Source organism: Caretta caretta, chromosome 1 (assembly GCF_965140235.1).
Source record: "Caretta caretta isolate rCarCar2 chromosome 1, rCarCar1.hap1, whole genome shotgun sequence".
NCBI lineage: Eukaryota > Metazoa > Chordata > Testudines > Cheloniidae > Caretta > Caretta caretta.
Window position 1 is genome coordinate 132,885,700 of NC_134206.1, and position 22,117 is coordinate 132,907,816.

Consider the following 22,117-nt stretch of genomic DNA (forward strand, 5'->3'; position numbering starts at 1 on the left):
AGATTAAAATGTAAAGAGGTGAAGTGAGAGTTAGTCAGTGAGGATGGGTAAGGCATGTTCACTACATTTATAGTTATTGATGTGGAAACTATGCAAGTGTGCTGTCCATTTTTTAAATTATGTCCAGTCCCTTTACTGCCCTCATCCAAAAAAATGAAGTGAATTTAGTGCTGAGAGAGAGGATAACTTGGTACCCTTGGAAAACTAATCCAGAGCTTAACTACAGCAAGGCAGTGGCAATGAAAGTTTCCTCACCTTGTCTCACAATCGTGTATCAACCCTGACTAATGGGAGTAGTATACTGCAAATACCTTTAATTCTTGTCCTTCTTGATACCACTGCCAACAAAATGTCAATTGTGAAACACCTGCCTATTCATTTTTGCTCCAAACACACCGCATTTGGTTAAAGTATAGGGCCTGATTTTCAAGTTAATGTATGTGCCTTTGTGAATGGACAAAATGAATGCCTAACTTTCATGTCTGTTGGGTCGTGTGTACATGCAAACTAGGAATTTTAATGCAAACAGTTGGTGATGCATGTGCTAAGTAAGCGTGCATTTACATTCAGGCAAAATACATTCCTAAAGTCTTCTTGAAAATCAGATTAACTCTGCATGAAAGTTTCATATTTAGACACATGAAATCTAGTTCTATTTTATAATGAGACCTATGTAATCTGCAGTGTAAAAAGCTTTTTTCTCTCACTCCAACCTGGATCACAAGTGCAAAAGTCAATGGAATAATTTTGCCTCGACTGTCAAAGTAATCATTTTTGTAGGAGTGTTTATAGTCTGACCATACCTATTTACAGTTTTACTTCAGATGAGCATTCAAACTGTCCGAGATCTAGTTTGTTTTTGTACAAATGCTGGCCAGAAACTATTTTAAATTGTACGTAGAACTTGTCTACAATTTCAGTTAATGTAATTGTTGACAAGGGAAAATATCAATGAAAGTACGAGGGCCAAATTGTAGCTCTGAGAGGCTGATTATGCAAGGTGCAGGTATTGGAGAACCAGCTTGAGTTCCCGAGTAATGGACGGAAATATTATGACAACATAAGGCAAAATGCTGCTTCGGTGTCTGGACTCTTCTGGAAGTTGGCACTTGCTGCATCTGTGTAATAGGTGTAGTGCGTGTACTGTTAGCTGAAGGGTAAGGCTATAGCCATGCTCATATCTTGCCCAGACATTCTGCTTCCGTTTTCTGCAGCACTGCTAACAGGCTGGCTTTTCCCACCTCTCATCTCTAGCGTGTATAGAGCAGCATCATGGTTGCCTCATGACTTACTAGTATTCCTCTCACTTGTGGAGGGAAAACCATAACAGAGCTCAACAGCAGATTTAAAGGATGTGTATACAATAATTTGTGTATTAAAAAAATAAAATAAAAAAAATCAGGATATTTATTTTCTTAGCAGAAGTAGCTGTGTCGTGTTTGGCTTGAATGCTTGCATGATTTAAATACTAGCTCAGAAGAAAATGATGGCTCCATATATTGCTTAGAAGAAAAAAATATTTCCGGATTGTGATATCAGGAATACAAAACAGACACAACATTTTGAGGGAATTAAGAGTTACTACATATTGAGGGAAATTTAGACTATGTTCGGTTTTAAACCATGGTCCAAAGTCTCCTGCTGATATAGTATGTTTTGTTAATTAGAATATTTTGGCAATAGATGCATAATATATTTAGAATTGCACTAGCCTATGTTACATTTTTCAGTTCCGTAGGAGCCATAAACAAAGCTTTTTTGCTTGACTATCAGTCATCTACTGTATCCATCATGATTATCATATGTACTCTGCAATTTTACAGTCATTCACTGTGAAGTCTGAATTTTGGTGGGACCTATTATTTTAGTTTCAACAAGACGCTTAAAAAAGGAGATATCCAAACAGTCCATGGAAACCCAAATGGTTAGTTTAAAAATGTGATTTTTGAAACAAATTGTTCAGGAGAGTTAAACAGTGCCTTTGTTACAGACAGACAGTGGAGCAAGAAGCTATATCTAGAGACATTTCTGAGGTGAATATTTCCTGCTTTGACTGCCCTGAACAAATATGTGGAAGAGGTGGCTTAAAGCTAGTTCAAGTTTCTATCATTCTGAAGGAATAAGCATAGGATCGGGAGTCAGAAAATGCCGATTTCTAATCTCACTCTCTCACTATGTGGCCTTGATCATGTCACGCTAATCCTAGCCTCAGTTTCTCCATCTGTAAAATGGGGATAGTAATACAACTCCAGCTACTGCATAGGAATGTTATGTTAATTATTTAATGATAATAAAACACTTTGAATGTGAAAAATGCTATTTAAATGCTCCAGTTCCTTTAAACGCTGTTCCAATACAAGAAGTTGCAATGCGATAGTTTAGTGATCCAGGTGCAGTGCCACATTCCTTCTGCTCTGGAGGGTTTTGCTATTCTATGCAAGACATCTCCCTCCCTCTATTCCTCATTTAACTGAGAAACACATACTCTTCACATATAGTGCAGGAAGGAATTATGTTAGTATATAGATGTCTTATGGCCCCTTCCATTCTTCTCCCATTTTCCCCTCCCAGAATTTCTATGAGAAAGTGAATTTTCAGGAAGTGCAGTAGATCCACTAAGACCCCAAGTTAAAAGAGGAAAGTATGGAAAGGAAATGAGATGAGATGAGGTTTACCTCCTGTCCGTGTAGGTATTCCACCTCCCTCAGTGGTGGTATCTAGGTCGATGGAAGAATTCTTCCATCAATTTAGTGCTCTCTACTCTGGGGGTTATGCTGGCTGAACTACACAATTTAGGGGTGTGGATTTTTCACATTCCTGAGCAACATAGCTGGGTCGACCTAACTTTTAAGCATAGACCTGGACTTACTCTTGGTATTGAATTAAGTCATTAGAAGGTAGGCAGGAAGTGGTGTCTGGAGCAGTGGAGAATGAAAAAGAGCAGCATTGCCATTAGCTTGTCTGGTCGTTGAAAAACCACAGCACCGTATATACTTGTTGCTTTGTTTACAGCACAGTTTTGACAAAGCTGCTTCCTGTTTAAGTGTACAACAGGAAGAAACGTGGTTCCTAAATTAGTAGGTTAAGGTCACAAGGAAAGCAGCTGGTAATGGATGGCGTAAAGCTTTCTAGACTTTATACAGTACAGGGTTTAAAGAGACAATCCCTTTCAACCTTTCATTAGAGATCCTGATTAAAAAGAAGTTAAATCCTTAAATTAGTATTTTCTAACATCGGGAACACATTATTTTATAACATTTTATCCAACTTTTATTGGACTAAGGGAGGACTCTGTCTCTTATATGTGTTGTTTGGCAACTATCATTATATGGCCTGGATCCTGATTGGGGCCTCATGGGCACTACTGTAATATAAATATAATTATTTATAAAGTCTAGTGGAGGAATCCACGAGACCATGAGTTAGGAGACCAGGCGTCTATTCCCAGCTTTGCCAATTAAGTGCTGTTTCATCTTACACAAATTATTTGAAAAAGTCCGATTTTAAAAAGAGGCCAGTGGTTTTTGATGGCTTTTGTTTTTTTCTCAATGCTACATGACTTGAACCTGATATTTTTCAGAGGTGTGCAATACCTACAACTCTTGCTGAAGTCAATTTGAGATGTAGCTACTGAGCACTTTTGAAAATTAGGTAAAGGTTTGTCATGGTTGTCACCCAAAATCAGTAACCCTTTTTGAATTTTTTGGCCAGAGATGTTAATTTGGCTTTAGTTTCCCAACTGTAAAATGGGTGTTATTGTTACCTCTTTTGTAGTATACTTTGGAGGCCTAAGGATGAAAAACGCTATATAAGTATTTATTAAATTGTTGGCACACCCTTTTGTGGCAAATCTTTTTCTCCCTTGTTTAACTAACGTATCACATACCGTAAAGCTGAACAAAAGTGCACCGGTAACTTGTGTTTCATGTTGTGGATTTTGTTTCCAATATGTAAGGAATCAGATTGTCTTTAATACTTTTGGATGGTTGGAAATGTAATTCTGGGACTGCCCTGCATGAAGTGTTGCTGTGATGAGTGGTTACTGAAACTAGCAGGTGCCGAGTGCGTCCTCTTCTCTCTCACCGCCCTGCCTCCCCCACTTCCTCCATGAACTGTGAAGTTCACAGATCAAAGAAATGTTACATGCATTGGCTGTAGGCAAGTATACATATATAAGTTGTGTTTAAAGGGCTGCTGAGAAATTCTAGGGTTTGTTTGTTTACATGGGAAAGATACCAATACAAGGAAGAGTGTGAATTTAAATTGCTATATTTATACCAGTATAACTCCCCATATGGACAATCTTACTCCAGTATGAGTGCCTGTTAATGCTTTAGCTTATGTCACTTTGGAAGAGGTTTAAACTAACCTGAAAAAAACCACTCTTATTCCACTGTCAAGTGTCTTCACAACATCAGTGCTAGGGTTGCCAGTTTTGGCTGGACATATTACTAGAGGTTTCATCACATGACATCTTCTATTAAAGATTAATCTTTAATTCCTGGAGACTCCAGGACAATCCTGGAAGGTTGGCAACCCTATCAGTATCCTACAAAATGCATGATTATACTAAGTCGTCATGAACTAGCAAAAACAATTGAATCATAGCATTAAGATCCTTGCGGCTTACAGCACCAATTTCTGACACGTGCTGAGCACCTGGTCATGCTGAGTTCAGCAGTGGTTGCAAGTGCTCAGCACCACTTAAGACTTGTCCATACAGCGGGGTAATGCGCTCAACAGAGGTGTGATTTCTAAAGTGAACTCATGTGTTATGCATTAGTGGGTCTGGGTGGACCCTTCTGCTGAGCTTCAACATAGTGCTGTTTGAAACTGTATCATGTTAAAGCGCACTAGGAAAACTTTAGTGCCAACAAGCAGGGTCTGCACGGGTTAATTATTGTGCAACACATTAGTGCGCTTTAGAGATCACATCCTCACAGCATGTGCCACCCCACTGTGTGGACAAGATCGTAGTATTTTCAGGACTGGGCCTCAAATCCTTACTAGTCCCACTGACACATGCGAGTGAGGGTTTGCAGGTTCAGGTCCTTGACTTAGAGGTAGCAGGAGGACACAGAATATTTGGGACATATTTTAATCACTTATACTCTCCATCTGTTACAGCTAAGCTAAATCAGAGAAGAAAGAGACAATACAAGCTTGTGATACTGCCATATGTATTTGAGACAAAAAGCTAAACATCATATATGATGGATGCTGTTGAAACACTAAAGCCATGTTTTCTCACTTTTATCTTTTGGATGATTTTGGTCACGCTGATAGGTCTGAATTTCACTTTCTTCTCCTGTGAATTCATGGAGCTCAGTGAAAAAGATATTCTGTAATTATATGTCACTCCCAGTATTTAACATATAGCTCTCCACTAACTTACTGCACAAAGAAATAAGTGATCTGAAGGCACTATGTACATTGGTGATGCTGTACATACATTGGGGGGAGGGTTGCAGTTATATCAAGCATTAAATGTATGCGTTGAACTCCCGTTTTGTTCAGATATACGTAAACTTTAATTATTTATAATTTAATATTTAAATATAAAAATGACTAACATCAGTGGACTGTTTTTGTTATTTAAGATAGCTTAGCTGTTTTGGGTCTGGTTTTAACATTGAAAGTATCTGTAGATGTAATAATAGTTCACCTTCAGCACATCTCTCTTAATGTTGAAGCAGTTGTTTGTACATGTGTGCAAAGTGCAGCATTATTAAATGGCAGTTCATTGCTGAAGTAGCAGAATATGAAAGAAGCAGGCTTACCCTCCTAAATCAATTTTGTTAGACTGAGGTTGAGAGTTTCAAAGTTAACTAGGGGATTTAGCCAAGTTTCGTAATTCCCACTACTTGCAATGGGAGTTGTATCGCTAAATCCTTTAGCTGGCTTTGAAAATCTCTTCTCGAAGTCCCTTAGATTTTTGGCTGGCAATTTTTTTCCTATTGCTCAACATTCTGAATATCATAATACTTCATATTATATAGTATATGATCAGAGGATCAATAAACCTTGGGGTGAGTTGAATTTGGATAACAGTTACAAATTCAGCCCTGTGAGGAGGGGCATGCTTGTGCTCAAGGATGAATTTCATCCCTGGTGCATAAAGCAAAATTGGTGTGTGGAGTCTACTTAAAAAGAATATTTGTTTAAAAATAATTCTTTGTTCCAAACACAGCAGAAAAAAGTAAATGCTCCAACAACAAACTCTATGTAGCAATAATAAAAGACCTGTTTGCATATCAAACATTATCTTACAGTTTTATATTCTTGCTGCAATCCTGTCTTCTGCTCCCTCAACACACAAATTATATCAGATTAGATTCAGGGAGCCAATTGCAGAGGTGATGTTGGAAGGTCCTGTTAGTTTAAGGAAATCCTAAGAGAATCTAAATTGTTTTAATTTATACCAATTTAGACTCCTCCCTTAGATTCATCTCTGCCTTTGACCTACAGACTGAAATACACAGGTTTTGAATTGCACCCTGAAGCTAACTGGAAGCTCATGCAGTCTGTGGAGCACATGTGTGATGTATTCCCTGAAGAAGTACTGATTACACTAGGCAAAAAGGCAGCTGCGTTCTGCATCAGCTGAAATTTGTGCGGTGTTTAGGTGAGGAAAGTGTGGATGGATGTCAATTAAGAGGAAGAAGCAAAAAAGTGGGGAACGAATTGACAGGTGTGGTCGAGGAGCAGCGAGGACAGAGGGGGTAATATGTAAAATGTGAGCCATGAGAAATAGAGGTAGAAAAGCAGATTTGGTGGGGAGGCTGGTGTATATTGTAATGGAAGTAGATTTGTAAGTGCTTAATCACAAAAGCCTCTAATAACATTGGGTGTTGATATCAGAAAGCTGAAGTTGCTTATTCTATATTAGGGTTTATAAACACTTACATTTTGAACCCTCCTCACCTACCTTTGAAAAAAAAACCCTTGAAAACCTAAATTTTGGGCCCAAATATAAAGCGACAATGACCGCTTGTAAATTCATCACACTCCTAAGGTATCTTTTTAAAATAGGCAATGTACCCTCTCTATATATTGATCTAAGGCAGGGCTTCTCACAACAAATTTTTGGTGGCCTCAGAGTGTAGCCATCAACTCTTGCTGGTAGCTACTCTGACAATTTTCCTAAAATAATTAACTTTAGGAAAAAACAAATAAATATGCACATATACATGTTCATGTCATTGTCATTTATTTACATAGGGGGGTTTTGAGGTGGTTTTTTTTTTTTGCAGACTCAATATTAAAAATAATATACAGTTGTCTCTATCCTTTGCTGGACCTAAACAGAATAGAAACACAAATAAGTGCTTTGTACATTCTTGTCTTTTTTGTTGTTTCTTTAGGGGTTTTTTGGGTTGCTTTTTAAAGACTTACTGGCTAGTAAGACTGCTGCTGTGAAAAGTGATACTTGTATGTTAATATCACTTTTCACAGCCTCCCAGCTAGCTGCTAAATCTGCTGTGAAAAGTGATATTAACAAACATAGGAATATCACTTTTCATGGCAGACATACTCGGCTCCCGTATACCAGGGGACAAATTAAGCTTTGTATAGGGAGGTGGGTAGGGAGGCAGCAGGGTCAGAGGCGATAGGGGGAATGGATGGGGGGCTGGGGAAGGCAGCAAGGGCCAGGGGTAATGGGGAGGTGAGCCTGGGGCCAGAGCCCACTGACACCCGGCCAGGGGCTGGGGCCAGAGCCTGCTGCTGCACAGCTTGGGGACAGAGCCCAAAGTCCTACCTCCAGGGGACGGGGACCAGAGATGAACCCTGGGTCCTAGAATGGAGCCCAAAGCCCCACAGCTGGAGCCTGCCTCCTGCTGAAGCTTGACCCCACCATCCTCGGGAAGGTGGGAAACTCGCTGGCTGCCTGCTCCTCCAGTGTTTGTGTCTCCAGAGGGGGGCAGGGCCCAACTGCTGCTGGTGGCCCCAGGGAAGGGGCCACTGTTTTGCCTCCCCGCCCCCACTACCCAGGAGGCTGTAGCCACAAGAAAAGCCCCTGGTGGCCTGTCAAGGTTCCTTCCCCACTCTGAACTCTAGGGTACAGATGTGGGGACCTGCATGAAAGACCCCCTAAGCTTATTCTTACCAGCGTAGGTTAAAAACTTTCCCCAAGGTACAAACTTTGCCTTGTCCTTGAACCCTATGCTGCCACCACCAAGCATGTTAAACAAAGAAGAGGGAAAGAGCCCACTTGGAGACGTCTTTCCCCAAAATATCCCCTCAAGCCCTACACCCCCTTTCCTGTGGAAGGCTTGATAAAAATCCTCACCAATTTGTACAGGTGAACACAGACCCAAACCCTTGGATCTTAAGAACAATGAAAAATCAATCAGGTTCTTAAAATAAGAATTTTAATTAAAGAAAAGGTAAGAGAATCACCTCTGTAAAATCAGGATGGTAAATACCTTACAGGGTAATCAGATTCAAAACATAGATAATCCCTCTAGGCAAAACCTTAAGTTAAAAAAAGACACAAAAACAGGAATATACATTCCCTCCAGCACAGCATATTTTACCCGCCATTAAACAAAAGGAAATCTAACGCATTTCTAGCTAGATTACTTACTAACTTTACAGAAGTTCTAAGTCTACATTCCTGATCTGTTCCCGGCAAAAGCATCACACAGACAGACGGACCCTTTGCTTCCCCCCCTGCTCCTTATTTGAAAGTATTTTGTCTCCTCATTGGTCATTTTGGTCAGGTGCCAGCAAAGTTATCTTAGCTTCTTAACCCTTTACAGGTGAAAGGGTTTTGCCTCTGGCCAGGAGGGATTTTATAGCACTGTATACAGAAAGGTGGTTACCCTTCCCTTTATTTTTATGACATGGCCGCATTTGAGAAACACTGATCTAAGGTAAGATGCATGTAGTGGAGATTTCTTCCAAGTTATTTTTGTGTGCGACTTGAATTAGAGGTGGGCAAAACTTTCATCATGAAGCTCTCATGGGATTTGATTTTGTAATGAAACTTCTCAGTTCTGGTTTGGTTTGTTGAAAGCCAAGCTCAGTTAATGAGAACTCCACTATTGCCAATCCTAGATGTTTAAAACTTGGATTGGTTTAAAAAATATAATTTAAAAAATCCCAAAAGCAATCAATCATGTTGCTTTTTTGACTGCCTTTTTGGTTCCCTCCCAAACACACACTTTTCATAGGGGAAAACACTGATGTCTTTCTCCCCACCCCCACCCCCCGCCCCCCAATCACCTTCTGTGAGATCATCTCAGGATCAAAATTCAACCCATAAATACACACACAATAGATACAGTGCAGGAAGAGACTGGAACATTTCTTTGGTTGTTTTTTGTTTTCTCCCTAAGAACGTGTGAAGTTGGACTATTAGCTACTTCCCTTCTCTGTGGGGGGAAGATGATCCAGGCTCATCCCTCAGGGACAGGGCAGAGGGCAAAAATTCCAAATGAAACGTTGTTCAAGAAGGAAACTGTATTTGCTCAAATCTAAAATGTAAGGACAGAATCAAGGGCAATGTTGTGTTCAGGGGTCCAGAAAATGTCAGGAGTGGGAGCTTGCTATTACTAATATGCCTGTAGGAAGTCAACAGCCCTGGTTGTCACTGAATGGTACCATTTTTGCTTTGATTTAAAAAAGCAGCTGAAATTAATTGGGAGCATTTATTTTCGTTATCTGGTGCTTATGCACAGAGGGCCAAATTCTGTGGATTCAATGCTGTTGAGCCCAGGAGGTGCACCTGTCTATCTATGGTATTTACATGGCCCCCATTTATTGCAGTATCTTCATGCTTCACAATCTTTTAATGCAAGGATAAATACAAGTCCCTGTGGGTTAGCAAAGCTCTATTATCCCCATTTTGCAGATAGGGAACAAAGCACAGAGACTAGGTGATCTGTCCAAGGTCAGAGAGGAAGTCTGTGGCAGAGGAGGGAATTGAACACTACTTAGACCATCGTTCTTCTCTTCAGTGTCGCCATGTAAGCACAGCCTGGTTATTTTAGGATCCATGAGATGACTATGTGTAATGCTTACATGTTAACCAAACTCTTCCTGGACTCTGCCCATTTATGACCATTAGGTATTTGAGAAAGCATAGTGGGTATTAGCAGAGGGGCAATGAGCATGCATGCTGCTTCCATGATGTCCCAGATGGAGGTAGTGGGTCTACCGAATTGGTGGACATTGAGCTGAGTAGACGCTCAGTGGGTTGTATGACCTAGAGATCCCAGCATGGCTGACATTTCTGTGATGCAGTGTAGCGTTAACAGGCCACTCTGCCTTGAATGGTCCCTTACAGCATGTGCTATCTACTTATACTAAACAATCTGTTCCACCTTTCATTTAGCTGTGATGTTTGGAGTATTTTTCCCAAGCCTGAAGAAGAGCTCTGTGTGGCTCATAAGCTTGTACCTGTCAGCGACAGAAGTTAGTCCAATAAAAGATATTACCTCATCCACATTGTCTCTTTAATTTCTGTAATAGACTTACATGTCAGGGCACTGATATGGGGGACCATTAGGTTTCAGATCCCTTCCTGCACTGTAAGACAGGTGGTAATGGAAGAAGAGTCCTCCCTCATTCTTTCTGGAGCACTTGTGGTCCTAGGGTGGAAGTAACGTCTTTGTGCCCCTTTTCTCCATATTATACCAGGGTCAGAATTTGACCAGTCCATGGACAGTTGTATATTTGTCATGTTTTATTCAATAGGCCTTTGTGCAATTAGAATTTATATATAAAATACTGTAACCCTAATGGTGGTAAAAAATAATCTAATTTACTCTCCTCTCATCTTTTGCTGATTGCTCCTTATCCTAAAACTATTCTACAATTAATAATAATAATAAATAATAAAAGAAATTGAAAATGTATCCTTTTGATGCAGTTACATTTTATAACGGGTAGTAAAGAATTTTTAGGAACAATTGTTTTAGGAATGCTTAAATTGGGGCTTATATTGATGTGCCTCTGCATTACGATACATTCTTTAATGACATATTTACCTGCTATTTTTTCCATAGGACTCCTGCCTTATTCAGTGCGCAAGTTGGTTGCACAGGCAACCTTGACTCTGGGACTTCCTAGCTTTTAAGTGCTTGATTTTGTAACTTAAATAACTTTCTTTTAATGATCGGTGAATGGAGGGAGCTGAGGGTTGATGCTGCCATGCCTTTTGTATATTTCTTCTGGAAGAGCCTGGATAGACGGTGCGAAAGAAAATAAGACTGGAGAGAATATGGTTAAAATTTTATTTAACCATTTTAAAAATTTTTGATGTATATTCAACTCGCCACTGTTTTGAATTTTCTTTAATTACTTTTATCATATAAATATAAGAAATTAATTAAATAATTCCCCCCCTTCATTTCATGTATCATTTTTTCTACCATATTAACAGGGGAAATTCAGACTTACACGAACTTTGTTCTTTTTTTCCACTTGGCTATCAGCATTTGGCCCCCTGTGCTCTGAATATAGTTCAAAGTAACATGATGGTTATTGCTTAGCGATAATAATTTCAACTGTTATGTCATATTGTCATAATTATCAATATTTTTTATTGGGCCCTACCTTAATTAAGTAAATAAAATCACAAAAACTCTCACAATATGTAAAAAGGTAATTGAATCTGTAGGATTTCCGCTTCAGGCAATAACAGTTTTAAGGTAAATTAAATCTGTGGCCAATAAAACCTTGATCGTGCCACTTTCAATTAATACCCCCTTTTTAAAAAAAGGATAAAGGATGCCTGTGTCATCAAACTTGCCTTTCAGTAGCCTGAATTTACACTAGTTTTCACTCAGAAAAAAATCTTTGATGTTCTGTTGATTCTACAGACAGAATGATTTGTAGAACTGGTCAAAGTGAGAGCAGTCTCCCTGCACAGAAAAGTCCATTTAGCCTTTTTCTGGTCGAGTAAATTGATGGGAGAGAATCCTGTTATCAGTCCAGATATCTAGCACTTTTAGTTGACGCTTTTGGGTCAAGGAGCATTCGGGTAAAGTCATGAACTCTTGAAGAGGACTTGTATGAACTTTCTTTTTTTTTGTCATTGACAGGTACCCAAGGATAGGAAACTGGCCTGAAGGGAAAATCTGGGGGAGACTGGGTATTTGGCTACATTTGCCCCTGAGTAAGTAAATGTTTAAATAATTAAAATACTGTCAGCTTTTTTTAGCTTTTCTGTGCCTGAAAAATAAATATTAACTGTACTGGCTTTAATCCCTGGAAACTATGCAGATGACTCAAGGTTTCTTGGAATAAAACAGGGCAAGAATATTTGGGCTTGCTTCTTTAAGAGCTTGTGTATTACCTTCGGCACTTCATAAAAGGCCTTGTTTTTTGTTTCTACCCTCAAAGCCTATATAAAGTTAAGCGAAGAAAAAGATTATAGCTAAAACATCTTCTGTTGTTCTTGGCCTTTTATTTTTGCTGATTTAGTTTTGTGAGAATAACTGCTGAGTGCAATGGAACTATCACTGACTTAAAGTTAAGCACACGCTTTGCTGGATTGGGGCCCGGTTGCATGGCACTTTGTAGGATCAGGGCCTTATAGAGGAAGGTTTGAGCACAGAAACAGTCAAGCACCAGAGAGCAGAGATAGGTAGAAAAGAGCACATGAGAGAGGACTCTGGATTCACATTCCCACCCCTGAGCAACGACCTAACCCTGCATGTAGACAGCGCTTTGTTAATGGGAGGGCTTCTCCCGTTGACATAGCTACCGCCTCTCGAGGAGGTGGATTAACTACACCAATGGAAGAAGCTCTCGTATTGGTGTAATAGTGTCTTTACTAAAGTGTCAAGTATCGGGGGTAGCCTGTATCCACAAAAACAACAAGGAAGTGCTACAGCGATGCAGCTGCACCAGTGTATGTGAAGATAAGCCCTAAGTTGCAGACCGTTGTTGCTCTTTGCCATGTTAATTGAGGGAAAAGCTGCTGCAGAGTCAATTAAAAGAGTCGTCATTAATAATGCAAGGGTACTCCCTTCCATAACAGGACTGAAGGTGCTGGCAGTTTCTTAGGAAGTGAGAATCCAAGAACCAAATTTATGTTTCCCCTATGCCACCCCCAAGACTTTTCATTTTACTGGGTAAGGTGGTTCACAATAGATACTTCTTAAAATACAAATGGATCCCATGTAAACTGGGGTAGTTTGAATGAGCAGATAAGCAACCACTTTTTCCCCCTTTCTTGCCCAGTATGTATTCTTAATATAGAGGCAAAGGTCACTGAGTTTTCTGAAATGAATACCAAAATTGTAGCACTTCTCCATGCTGGGAATTTATTATTGCCATAAAAGTTATTTTTAGTTTGAGGAGGTTTATTGTTGTTTATGTAAGGCAAAGATTCTTGATTTCTACCTATGTTACATTTTAGAGAAACTGTCTCTTACGAAGTCCATTGCTTTCGGTTCATGTCTGACCTAGACATATCAGTGTGTTTGATTCAAAAACATTGCCATGGCTTAATCATATTCCTGTATTCAACGAATGAAAATAATAAAAAGTTGATAAATGTATGATAGCTGTGTAGGCAAGCATATTTTAGCTTGCAGTGGTATTAACTGATTATTTCTTTATAGTGCAAGTATACATTTTTTTGCCTTTTTAATCACTTGTGGTATAAAGAGAGAATTAAACATGACACCTCTTATAACAAATCACTAAGTTTCATAAGCTACAACACCATGTAAGATTTTAAACTCATTACACACCCACATGTACATAGCATAAGAATCTATTCTTATCTTTGTGAAATACAGTAAGACCCCCACTTAAGGTCATTTTTTGTTTTGTAACTCAAGTAATCTCACATTGTTTGTCATTTGCAGCTTTAAAACTCGGTGGTTGTTTTCATGTGAATTTGTTGTTCCTGTTTAAGGGCTGGTTCCTGCAAATGCATATGCCCAGGCACACCCCTGAACCAATGAATATCCAGGATCTACCCTAAAGACTCCCAGTATGCAGGTGTAAGGTTTTTTAAAGGGGAGAAATATCATATTGTTAAATAATAGTTTGCATATTTTAAAATCAAAATTAGTTTAACATTTCTGTTTTCAATCTGATATAGACCGTTCAGAGATGTTTTCTTGTTTCTTTTAACTTTTATAATAATACTCATCAAAATTTTTCATTTATAAACCCTAAGTCATCTGTCCTTCTCTTTGTACTTAGTCTGTTGCTATTGATAGTGATGACTGACAAGGTATTTCCTGGCCTTTAGTATCTTGGACTCTGTATAAATTCAAGCATTCATTTTAAGATTATTTTCTTCCTCTGCATTGTTCACTTTTTTTGGTCATTTTTAAGGGCAGCAACAAAGGTGGTCTCTCTGGAGTTATAGTTTAAAAGTTTCAATCGTTACATGACAAAGAAGCTTGTTGGTGGAAAGGAAGATTGTCATTCTGTGCTTTTCAAAGAACATGTAGTAGTATTTGTCCTGCACTGGAACAGAGATAAGTAGGTGTTTTGATTCTTTTCACAGGAACAGTAGGCCAGGAAGACCATATATGTACTTGGTTTGTATGCAAAAGGCAAAAAGTCCACCACAGAATTAGAAGATGAAGGCACTCTAGTTAAGTAATGTAGTTTATCCCCTTATTGGTACAGGATTCTTCCCTATAGTGATTTATCAAGTGCTTTATCCAGCCTACTCATATATTTGCTACTCACTTGTGATCATTGTGAACCCATGCATTTCCTTTTAAAATTGAAAGTGAGTGCACTGAGGCCAGATTTTCCCTATTTGGCAAATAAATGAAGGGTGATATTTTTTGTACATATGCTGTACCCAGCTGCTCCTGGTGGGAACGTTGTTCTGAATGAAAGCTGTAGTGTTCTGAGCTCTTTTGAAAATCTGGCCCCTAGTTTGCAACAACATAAAAATTCTTTCGTGCAACTTTGTGTGTGTGGTATTAAATTATACTGTAGTCCCTGAGAAATAATTTAACAGAACTTAATGTCTGATTTTTTTAGCTAATAGGCAAAGATGAAACCAAGCAAAGCCTGTTGATGCTGTAGCATGTAGCATTTTAGCTGTGTTTAACAGCTAATTTCAGAGGGATTATTACTATTGTGAACTACAGTCAACGGTTTACGACAGTAATTTTTTAAGATACTGTGTTACTAGTGTTCAATGAGTATGATGGATAATCTTTCACTATCTGGGGACTTAGGGCTCTTTCTTTCTCATGGAGATGAATTAAGTATTTACAATTATATTTATATCAATTTATCTACAGAAATTCTTAATGAAACTGACATTTTAAAAGTTATTTCTAGAAGGTTTTCTTCTCTTTTATATTATGAAGAAACTTGTTTCGTAGGGTGTTTTATGTGGATGGGGGTCAGGATAAGGGTTGACTCATTTGAAGTTTAATTAACCCAAAACTTCATGAAAATGAAACAAATTAGTTTATTTAAACAGTTGCATCTATTGAAATTACTGCTTTTCAGGGAAGTAGAAGAACTAGATAGTTGCTAGGAAGACTACTTTTGATCGTCAGCGTACAATCCCTTATTCTGATCAAACCTAAAATGTTGATGAAATTAAATCTCCATTTTATTTCACAGTCTGAAGCAAAGTGTTACAGCCTTTCCTTGGGGTTTGGAAAACTATATCTCACTAAATTTGAAAGGCAGAAAAGTCCCTTGTTTGGCCTCAGCATTAAAATATATAGACATTGCTACTTTACAAGGCTGTAAATGAGAACTGATCACTAGTAGGGGACTTGCAGGTGGATGTTGGCTTTTAAAGAAGAATACATTATATTACAAGTTCCTTTAGAGGGTGACTGTTTGTTTTTAATGATTCCTGGAGAGCAGGAGGCTACATTATGATGATATAGTTCAATATTTGTCTTTTTTTTTTTTGAGAGCCTAATTCCTTTTAAACATACTATCGCCATATGAATTCCCACATATTGTTCACCTATCACACAGGAAAAAATGGCTTTATTTAGAGCAGGTGCAGTTTTCACACTAACGGTCAATAGAAATGCAAATGCAGTTAATGTGCAGTACACATGAACAGCAAATACTGTTATACTGTTGTCTCTCCAAATGTTGAGAGGTATTGGAGGAAATGAAGGGGGAGACGGTTATGTGGAGGATGCTCTGTGATGTGAATGAACATTTCTGCATCTTCTTTAGGTGGATGAAAAAAGACTCATTACCGACCTGACTTATTTTGTTTGGTTAATCTCTGATATTTAGAAAGCATCTTTACTGATCCTTTTTGCAAACCATCTCATGCAATAACTGGCAAAACAGAAGCAATTAGTGGTGTAGTCTCAAAGGGAATCTCAAACTTCACTTTAAGTGCAATGATTAAATCCTTTAAAATGGTAACCAATGCTGCCAAAAACTACTGTAATTGGTCACTAATGTATTTTGTTGTACTAGTCAATAGCTACTAGATTTTAGGCACATAATTAGCAACGTACACACTTTTGGTCAGTAAAATTGAAAATCTTAATATAACCATGGCTAGAGCAGGCAGAAAAGGAACACAGAACTGGAAAACTGAAATGGTGTTTTGTTGATAGTACCTAAGTAGAACTGTACGCTTCAATAAAACAAGTGTCCTACTGTGCTGGAATACAAATGGCCTGTCTGTGGCAGGATACAGGGAAGACATTTGGCAGAGAGGGATTTGAGAGCTTCTGGCATTATGTAATTGAATTGGCCATTTCTTTAAAGATACAGCAAATTGTTTGTTGCAGCGTTCATCATCAAAAGGAAGGTCAGACAGCTTGCCAAACATATGATATTCGTAATAAAAAATAAAACAGTGACTCAGACTTAAACACAAATCATTTATTATATTTGTAAAAGCTGTAGAAATGAATACGATTATTTTTTCGAGGAGTTGATGCATCAGAAATCTAAGTAAGATTGTAATTTGAGAGGGGGAGAGAGTATTAGTCAGTGAAAACAGACCCCAAGGAATTTAGGTAGCGTTCAATATAGGGATCCCCTAATTTGCAGACACTGTATGTGATGCTGCTTAGTGTCAGTTTTAAAATGCTGTACAGAAAGTAATCACAAATGTTTTTCTATTAAAAAAACCAACACCTAAAAGATGGGAAAGGGACTTAAAAAACCCAGTTCCCTTTTTAACAAAGCATTGCTGCTTCTTGTTAAAATTGGCTATAGTGTGACAGAGCCAAATGCTGCAACAAGCTGCAGCATATTTGAAATCTATGAAATGTTCAATATCAGTACATTGGGAAAACCCTCTCAGGTCACATCCAGAACAGGGAACATAAATTGTATTGTGACGGGAGCTTTGGGCCACACAGTGGTGCCTCAGAAATGCGGAGCGGTTAGCTTTTAGATCCTAATGCGTTCAGGAGACTAGCATTTTGATTTCTTGCACCATTGATAGGGTTGGAAATTGGAACCAAAATAATTAGATTGGATATACAGATCCTAACAAGCCAGGCTATGAAGTCGGGGAGGGAGCAATGCTTTGAATTCTAAAGCATATCTTGCTCCTTTTATTATTAATTTTGATGATAAGGTGAAGGAGGGGAGGTAAACTAGAACATAGATGGCTATTGTTAACATTCAAGCCATATAAATTAAATTATAGAACATTTCTTCATGTTAAAAGCTGTACGAGAGCTACTATATTAAAATAATAAAATACATAATTTTAATTATTCAACAGAATATATAGAAGTGTATTTTTGGGGCAGTGGTGGTAAATACTTGCTTAAAATATGCATATCTTGTAGAAATAGGGATGGAAAATACCTACTAGATTACCCACTCCACTCCTCTCTGCCAGTGCAGGATTGTTTCTTACAGTACGCTTTCTAATATTTTGTCCAGGAGTGGCACTCCCCTGTTCCCGTTAGGATATTATTCCACAGGCCAGTAGACCTGTCTGTCCAGAAAGCCTTTCCAGATATTCAGTGAAGATCTGCCATTTCTTAATTTTATTCTATTACTCCTACTTGCATTTTCATGTATGAAAAATTATTTTTCTTCCTCCTTGGTGGGTGTACCCTCAGATACTTGTAAACAGTTATCATGTTCTTTTCCTTCCCTTAGTTGTCACTTAGCCAAACTATACATATTTAGCTCTTGTAATCTTTTCTCATAAGATAAAAAGAAAAGGAGGACTTGTGGCACCTTAGAGACTAACACATTTATTTGAGCATAAGCTTTCGTGAGCTACAGCTCACTTCATCGGAAGCATTGTTAGTCTCTAAGGTGCCACAAGTCCTCCTTTTCTTTTTACGGATACAGACTAACTCGGCTGCTGCTCTGAAACCTCATAAGATAGTTCCTCTAGCTCCCATTTTGTTGCCAGTCACAGAACTGCCTCCAACTTGCCAATGTTTTTCTGATAATAGGTACAAAATTTTAGGTCTGATCATACTATAGACATATATAAATATAAAAGTGACTATTACTTTCTCGCCCATGATCTGATTTCTTTGTGTATGCCGCCCAGAAAATGAATTTGCTTTTTTTCTGTTGCCAAATTCTCCTGCAAGCTCCAGTATAGTTTGCTGTCCATAATCTCTTCTATTTCTCTGCCAAATTTCTCCCTTCTATTCAGTATGTCGAGAATTATTTTTGTTCCAAATGTGTAGTACCTTTCATTTTTCAAAATCAAATCTCATTTATTTTTGTACATTTTTATCTTTCTAGATCCCTGTGCATTATTTTTCTGTCCTCACTTGTATTTGTGACTTCCAGTTTAGTATAATCTACAGATTTTATTAACATGCTGTTACTAACCAGCAAGTGACCTATGCCCCATGCTGCAGAGGAAGGCAATTCCTCCGCCCCCAATCTAACGTGGGGGGAAATTCCTTCCCAACCCCAAATATGGAGATCAATTAGACTCTCAGCATGTGGACAAGACCCACCGGCCAGATACCTGGGAAAGAATTTTCTGTAGTAACTCAGAGCCCTCCTCTTCCAGTGTGCCATCTGTGACCTCTGGAGATCTTTCTAATAGGAGATGGGCCACATGCCATTGTACACAACCTCATCATACCATCCCCTCCATAAACTTACCAAGCTCAGTCTTGAAACAAGTTAGGGTTTTTGCACCCACTGCTCCCCTTGGAAGGCTGCTCCAGAATGTTACTCCTCTGTGATAGCCAGCCTAGGCACCTACCCATAACCTCAGCTTCAGACAGCATTTATATTTTCAAACAAGATGTCATGTATAATATGCTACATTTTAATAATGCTTAAAGATTTGGTTGTGAAATTATCTTTAAGGTATTTTTAGGGTAGCTAGAATTTCTCAAAAGCCTGACCATATTCTGGTCCCCAAACATTGATGACCAGATTTTCAAAGAAGAGTTCAGCAGCCCACAGCTGCATTTGCTGACAATGGAAGCAGCTGGATGTTAAGCTTTTTTGAAAGTGGTCCTAAGCTTATTACTAGATATTAGCAAAATATTTTTACAGTAATTAAATATGCTAAATGCTTATATTTCTGTTGTTTATTATTTTTATTGTGGTAGTGCCTGGGGGCCCTAGTCGTGCAGCATGACCCCGCAGTGCTGGGCGCTGTACAAACACAGGACTAAAAGATGGTCCCTGCCCCAAAGACCTTCCAATCTAAGTATAAGACAAGAGACAACAGATGGGTTACAGACAAATGGATAATACTAGGAAATAATGAGACTAATAATTGGTCAGCATGATAGGCAATGATCTCAGCACACCAGTAGTCTAACAGTTATCAATGTTTTGTAGGCATCATGGAAAAGGAGAGTTTTAAGAAGGATTTTAAAGGAGGATAATGAGCCAGTTTTATAAATATTTATGGGGAGCTTCTCCCAAGCATAAGGGGCAGCATGAGAGAAAGCATGAAGATGCTTGTTTAAAAACTTACGTGGGTGATTGGAGACTGGCATCACTGGCCGATCAAAGGTGAGTCAACATCTTGATAGTGTTATGTGATAAATTAGGGGCTAGGCCATAACAGGTCTTGGCTTTGAAGGCAAGTAGATTGTTTTATTTGACAGAGGAGGAGGAGCCAGCAGATGGATGTAAGGAGTGGGGTAACATGGTCAAAGAGAGGGGCTAGGAGAGTGGTATTCTGAATGTATATAAGCAAGGGAAGATTGTGTTTGTCAAGGCCGAAGAGAATGACGTTTCAGTAATCGAGATTTGAGATTGCGAGCTTGGTCGAGAGTCTTAGCTGTGTGAATGGATAAGAAAGGCCATATCTTAGACGTTTATGGAAAAAGAATTGGCAAGGTTTAGACATAACCTGGATGTGAGGACCTAGAGAAAGGTCAGAGTTGAAGATGACAGCCATTTTATGAGCCTGAATGACAGAATGGTGGTGTTGTCCACAATGATTGAGAGAGGGCTTATGGGGGTGGAGATTAAGTGTTCTGTTTTGGCCATGTTTATCTTGAGCCAAAGCCTAGACAGCCATGAGGAAATGTCAGTAAGGTGACCAGACAGCAAATGTGAAAAATCAGAACAGGGGATGGGGGGTAATAGGAGCCTATATAAGAAAAAGACCCCAAAATCGGGACTGTCCCTGTAAAATCGGGACATCTGGTCACCCTAGATGTCAGAGACTGGCTGAAATTTTAGTTTGTGCAGGGGAAGATGGGTCTGGGGTAGAGAACTAGATATGTGAGTTATTAGCGTAGAAATAGTAGTTAAATTTGTTTTTGCAGATGAGATTACCCAGAGATCAGAGATAGAGGGAGAAGAGAAGGGGACCAATGGCAGAGCCCTGTGAAACCCTGATAAAAAGTTGGAAGGCAGATGAGGAGAGTCATCCAAAAGGCACACTGAAGGAGCAACCTCCAACTCAAACGACTTCACATCAGTTATGATGAATTATCATAGAAGATTAGAGTTGGAAGAGACCTCAAGAGGTCATCTAGTCCAATCCCCTGCTCAAAGCAGGACCAACCCCAACTAAATTATAAAGATAATAGCAGAATGGCATTCCTCTATCCTGGTATTTTCAGCCCCATTATAGTTTAAAGGTGGCCGTCAAGCAAATAAAAAATTAATTGAGCGATTACAAAAATGAACTGCATGATTAATCGCACTATTAAACAATAATAGAATACCATTTATTTAAATATTTTGGATGTTTTCTACATTTTCAAATATATTGATTTTAATTACAACACAGAATACAAAGTTTACAGTGCTCATTTTATATTTATTTTTGATTACAAGTATTTGCACTGAAAACCCCTCAGAAGAAACAGTATTTTTCAGTTAACCTAATACAAGTACGGTAGTGCAATCTCTTTAACGTGAAATTTGAACTTACAAATGTAGAATTATGTACAAAAAAATCTTCATACAAAAATAAAACAATGTAAAAATTTTAGAGCCTGCAAGTCCACTCAGTCCTACTCCTTATTCAGGAAATTGCTCAGACAAACGAGTTTACATTTTCAGGAGATAATGTTGCCTGCTTCTTGTTTACAATGACACCTGAAAGTGAGAACAGGAGTTCTCACGGCACTGTTGTAGCTGGTGTGGCAAGATATTTATGTGCCAGATGCACTATGTCCCTTCATGCTTCAACCACCATTACAGGAGACATGCGCCCATGCTGATGACTGGTTCTTCTCGATAACAATCGAAAGCTGTACGGACCGACACATGTTCACTTTCATTATCTGAGTCAGATGCCACCCAGCGGAAGGTTGATTTTATTTGTTGGTGGTTCGGGTTCTGTAGTTTCCACATCAGAGTGTTGCTCTTCTAAGACTTCTGAAAACATGCTCCACACTAACCCTCCCAGATTTTGTAGGAACTTCAGATTCTTAAACCTTGGGTCGAGTGTTGTAGCTATCTTTAGAAATCTCACATTGGTACCTTCTTTGCGTTTTGTGAAATCTGCAGTGAAAGTGTTCTTAAAATGAACAACATGTGCTGGGTCATCCTCCGAGACTGCTATAACATGAAATATATGGCAGAATGTGGGTAAAACAGAGCAGGGGACATACAATTCTCCCCCAAGGAGTGCAGTCACAAATTTAATTAACACATTATTTTTTTAATGAGCGTCATGAGCATGGAAGCATGTCCTCTGGAGTGGTGGCCGAAGCATGAATGTTGGGCATTCATGAAGTGGCATACGAATATTTAGCATATTTCG

The 22,117-nt window shown here is 38.8% G+C and overlaps 1 protein-coding gene across 6 annotated transcripts in view; it reads left to right on the top strand.

Moving 5' to 3' along the window:
• The window catches only part of TBL1X (transducin beta like 1 X-linked), a 255,936-nt gene that overhangs the window by 59,219 nt on the left and 174,600 nt on the right, over positions 1 to 22,117 (top strand). For all 6 annotated transcript variants that reach the window (XM_048860439.2, XM_048860448.2, XM_048860419.2 and 3 more), the window contains one exon: positions 12,051 to 12,124. The gene's annotated coding sequence lies outside the window, so the exon portion shown is untranslated. The remainder of the gene's footprint in view (positions 1 to 12,050; positions 12,125 to 22,117) is intronic.